Source organism: Benincasa hispida, chromosome 4 (genome assembly GCF_009727055.1).
Source record: "Benincasa hispida cultivar B227 chromosome 4, ASM972705v1, whole genome shotgun sequence".
NCBI classification, from domain to species: domain Eukaryota; kingdom Viridiplantae; phylum Streptophyta; class Magnoliopsida; order Cucurbitales; family Cucurbitaceae; genus Benincasa; species Benincasa hispida.
The window spans coordinates 51,053,116-51,059,115 of NC_052352.1; positions in this window are offsets into that span (position 1 = coordinate 51,053,116).

Consider the following 6,000-nt stretch of genomic DNA (forward strand, 5'->3'; position numbering starts at 1 on the left):
AGTTGTGGGACTCGGTGGATGAAGAGAACCGAGAGAGAGAAATGAGATGGAAAATAAGATGAATTTGAGTTTGGGTTTTTATTTCACTCAAAGAACATAGGATTTTCCAACCCAAATTTAGAACATCATTTCTCTAAAATGGAAAAAGTCTTTTATTTAAAATCAAAAGCAAATTTTATAGAAAAAAACCATGCAATAATTGCATGAAGCAAATCCATAAAAACCCAACACCTATAATCCACTAACTTAGTGGGCTTAATATCTCCACTATAAACCAAAACCTAGCCCACTATTTTGTTAGTAGAATTATCCAACAAAAGTTTAGATTTTTCCACTAATTATAGTCAAAGAGCAAAATAGTCATTTGGTCAAAGTCAAACTTTGACCAAAAAGTCAACAATTTGACTTTTTATGATTTTTTCCGTGTTGACTAATTTTGACCTCCCGAGCATGAATCCGCATTCATTTTCTCGAAATTCAAATCACATTTGAATATGAGGTTGGTCAAAGTTTGACTTTTCAAAGTCAACTCTTTGACTTTTCACAACTTTGACCATTTCCATTATTTCCAAGCTTTCTGAATATGAACATATTCATTATTTCTTTTTGATATTTAATCACATTTAAATATTAAAAGTTGTATCTCTAAGCTGAAAAACCCGACCACTATAACACATTATACTTGTCGGTTTCATCTCTTCTCTACCCTTAATTCGGAACAATTTCGAATTATTCTATCATATTGTTCTAAGTTAATCATATGAGCTAGTAGGGGAACTAATGCGACCTTATAGATCATTTGCGGCTCCAACGATTCCGAGGATTAGCTAGCTAAACTCTTTAGACAGAGCTAATCAACATTCTTAACTAACGGGTCATTCCACTAAAGGTTCTTATATGTTGGCACTCCCCTCACTATAGATTATTTGTGTTCCATTTGATATAACCAATTGATGGAGTAAAAAGTTTAAAAATTTCCCCCTTTTTTTTCCCCCCCAAAAAAAAACAGGTTGTTCGTAATCTCAACTGAGCATAAAAACCGTTGTTTACCCCCAAGACTACTCTTGTTTCCTTAAGTTTCACTGGATTCTCTATATGAACAATTGTTAGGTCCAACCTATAAACCCGAATCCCCTTTCGGGGCCAACAGGAAAGAGGGTGGGGCCCCTTGCTTCAAGGACCCTGGATTCAGTACTAAAGGGAACAACCTTTCTACTATCCCTAATAAACAGGTAGGAGTGAAATTCCGTTCTTGCACCCTATGTTCCCAGCTATCCACCCGATCTTACCCCCTGAAATGAGAGGCTTATTGTGCTAGCCGAATGTTGAGCTACCCTCACCTCTAATGCAGATCTAAGGATAATTCTGATTGAACAGGAGTTTCATAGTAGCTAGGATTAAGATTAAGTTACCTAGGTCATCAATTAACGAAATAGTTCAGTTTTTAACATAAACGAATATTTAAGTTACGTAAAAAGTTTATTATTTCATTGTTCGGTCTTATGTAAAACTCTTACATAGGATGCCCCCACTCAACATATCTTATATGAATGATTCAGGATTCACACGTGTTTGTACTAACTACAAGTGGGCCATATCTATAGTGTCCCCAGATTAAGGGCGCCCTACCTAAATCATACTATTAGACCATTTTGGCTATAATATTTGAACTTGATTCACCCTTTATGTCACAACATAAAGTTCAAACTACATTAAATAGTCTCAGGACCTTAGTTTATTTGGATTCAAGATTACAATTTCAATAACAATTTTATCGAAAAAAAACAAAACAGAATATGTTATTTAATTTACAAACTACGAGTTTTAGGACATAAAATCAACAAACTCCCACTTGGACTAAAACTCCTAGTGGAGTATTCACAATGTTGAATTTAAGTGAGAAACATATGAGTACAATAAACATATGAATACAATAAACTAGGACATATACCAAAAATTCTCCCACTTTTCTTAGTTATAAAACTTCGTAGACTAAACTCTGTAGGTGACCTTCAAAACACTTAGCCATGAGGGCCTTTGTAAAGGATCAACAATGTTTTGCTCAGAAGAATTCTGGGTCACTTCAACGTCTCCACCATGTTACAATCTTCTCGAATCAGATGGTATTGCGTTCAATATGCTTGCCGCACCTGTGGCTTCATTGGTCTTTTGATTTGCATTTGCACCACATTATCACAATATAGGGTATAGCAGATGGCATATTTGGAATTTACTTCCAAATCTGTCAAGAATTTCCTCCAACCATATTGCTTCCTTGTTGCTTCACAAAGCAGCTTACATATTCAGCTTCCATTGTGGAGTCCGCAATACAGTTTTGCTTATATAATTTCTCCACACTACTTGCTCCTCCATTAAGTGTGAACACTGATCTACGTGTAGACTTTCTAACATCTTTTATCAGTTTGAAAATCAAAGTCAGTGTATCCAGTAAGGATCAAATCCTTAGTACCATACACGAGCATGTAGTTCCTCGTTCTCCTAAGATACTTGAGGATATTTTTAACGGCAGTCCAATGATCTTATCCAGGATTGGACTGATACCTATTGACTATCCCTACCGTGTAGCATATGTTAGGTCTAGTACATAATATTGCATACATCAGGCTCCCTACTGCGGAAGCATAGAGAATGCGTCTCATATCCTCAACCTCTTGAGGTGTCTTAGGACATTGATCCTTTGACAAATGAATTCCATATCTGTAAGGTAACAGACCTCTTTTGGAATTTTACATCTTATACCTAGACAACATTTTGTCTATATAAGTTGCTTGAGACATGGCTAGTGTTCTGTTCTTGCGGTTCCGAATAATCTGAATCTCGAGAATATACTGCGCATTTCCTAAATCTTTCATTTGGAACTGCGTTGCTAGCCATTTCTTGATGTCAATTAGGTAGCCTACTTCATTCCAAATGAGTAGAATATCGTCAACATATAAAACTAAGAACGCTATAGTAGAATTGACGATCTTCTTGTAAACACAAGGCTCGTTAACAATTTGTTCAAAGCCATAAGATTTGATTGCAGTATCAAATCTTATATTCCAAGATCTAGAAGCTTGTTTCAACCCATAAGTGGATTTTTTAAGCTTACAAACCTTTTGTTCTTGACCTTGTGCAATAAACCCCTCTGGTTGAGCCATATAGATACTCTCCTCAAGATCGCCGTTTAGAAAGGCTGTCTTGACATCCATCTGCCAAATTTCATAGTCATAAAAGATGGCAATGGATAAGAGTATTCTAATCGACTTAAGCATGGCAACGGGAGAGAAAGTTTCTTCATAGTCGACTTCTTCTCTCTGGGTATAACCCTTTGCCACAAGTCGAGCCTTAAAAGTCTGTACTAGTTTTATCTACTACTTTAGTAGATGAACTAGCTCTATTTGTAGCGTCTTTGAAAATTTCATTCAATACTAGTCTATTGCGAGGTTGATGACTTCTTATACGGTCTTCCTTTAAGAATGTGGCATTTTTCGGTACAAATACCTTATTCTCTTGAGGATCATAAAATAGACCACCTTTTGTTTCTTTTGGATAACCTACAAATAGGCATAGTTTTGAACGACGTTCCAATTTTTTAGGATTTTGCACCAACACATGTGCCGGGCATCCCCAAATCCTAAAGTGACGTAAACTGCCTTTACGCCCTTTCCATAGCCCATAAGATGTTTTATGAAACACTTTTAGAGGAAACGTTATTCAAAATATAGACAACAGTCTCTAATGCATGTCCCCAAAAGGAATTAGGTAACTCAGCAAAGCTCATCATTTGAGGGAACCATGTCCAACAAGGTTCTGTTTCTTCTTTCAGATACATCATTCTGCTGTGGCATATTAGGTGTAGAGAGTTGTGACTTTGATTCCGTGTTCTATCATATAGTCCTGGAATCTTAAGTCCATGTACTCCTTACCTTGATCTGATCGTAGTGTCTTAATTGTTTTACCTAACTGGTTCTCAACCTCAGCCTTATATTCTTTGAACTTTTCAAAAGAATCAGACTTGTGATGCATTAGGTAAATATGACCATACCTTGAATAATCAATCAATAAAACTGTGAAATATTCATACCCCCTCGAAGCTTTGACATTCATCGGTCCACAGAGGTCCAATGTACGAGGCTCTAAGGGTATTGTGTGCTCTGAGACCTTTTCCAGTAAAAGATCTCTTAGTCATTTTTTCCCTCAAGACAAGACTCACATGGAGGTAAAGAATTGTCTTCTAACTGATTTAGTAGTCCATTCTTTAACCAATCTCTTCAATCCTATTGAGATTTATGTGACAAAGTCTTTAAGTGCCATAAAATAGGCATTAGAGGAAACTTTTTGTCTTTTATTCTTGAGTTTTCGATTGTTCTAAACATCTCAATATTTAAGACAAATTTGCTTTAGTTGGTCTTAAACTTTATATAAGTTGTTTTCAAGTATAGCAGAACAAATTTGAATACCTTTTCTGAAAATGAACGCTTTATTAACTTCAAAAGATGTTTTATACATTTTTTCCGTAATACAAGCGATAGATTTATTAAATTCTCTTAATAAGAGGTGCATACAAAACATCTTTAAGTATGATATATTCTATCGTTGAAAAACAACTTTAAGTCTCCCACTGCTTCGGTCGAGACAACCTCTCTTGTTTCCAACCTTGAGAGTGATCTTGCCTTCTTCAATCTTTTTCCAGGAACTAGTTTCCTGAGAAGAGAAGCAAATATGTGTAAGTGGCTGCTGATCTAATATCCAGGTTGAGGTATCATCCTCCACTAAACAGTTCTCAACAACTATAAATCATATTTACCTTGTGCTTCTTTCGAGGCAGGGGCCTGAGGACATTCCTCAGTTAAGACAAATCTCAAGTCATCTATTACTAGTGTTGAATTCATATTGTTTTCCATGTTGAGTAAATATTGCCGTTTAGTTTTCTCGGAAGCTAAGATTTGATCTAAAGAGTAGTCATGCTGAAAAGAAAAACATATCATTTTTTAGTAAAAAATTAAATATGTTAAATCCAAATCAAGATTAGTTAAAAAATCTAATAACATACCCTTCATCATTATATTTTGCAACGATATTTCAACGTTTTAGAATAACCTCCACTGAGGGGTGATCGACTATTCCTCCATTGAACCATGACTATCTTGACTAGATACTATCACCAAAATAACTCTTATTCCTATAGAAGCCTCAGTTATCGCTACTTTGGTCAAGAATTTACTAACACTTAGTAATTCTCGTAAGTGTGACCCTCCATTTTTAGACCTCAAAGATCGGAATCATTATGCTCCCGAAGTTGAAAAGACAAGAATGAAAACGGACCTGAGAGACCCATATCTATTTCTATAGTTCGTGGAGTTCCGAATCCTATAATACAACCCTTCGATTGGTAAGGTCGCTCCAGGACAGACATGCAAGCGCATTATAGGAATCTCACGGTGTGACCTAATGGAGGAGACCGCAGGATGTGTGACACACTTCCTTTCTTCCACTTACTATGAACAACTTCCCTTATTCAACTTGGTATTGACTCATGAAAACACTCTCCGAATGGAGTCTGCTCCCAGGGTGCTCAAAGCCAAGCATGAATCTCACGGTGTGAACTCTTAGGGACGCTAGAGCTAAAAGTACATTACTTCTCTCCAGCTGAGTGTTCTAGACGGTTAGGGTATAAAATACTTAGCGATACATTTTGGCTAACTAAACATATCCTAAGTCTAGATGATTTATCCGATATAACTTTATATAACTAGATTTTTAACCTACGATGCCTAGGTGATAAACAAATTTATTACCTCACACCGCTCACGCATGCTCATAAAACTGGTTTAACCTAACTCAGACATCGGCTCGATCTCCAGGTAGTAGATGTTTCCGTGAACCGTCAACTTAAAAACCTTCAACCTTTGTCATCTTATCTGACTTTTTGCCAAGATCTTGTCGGGTGAGTTTTCTTGTAACTTCGGTTTTACCAAGATATCGACCTATTTTCTA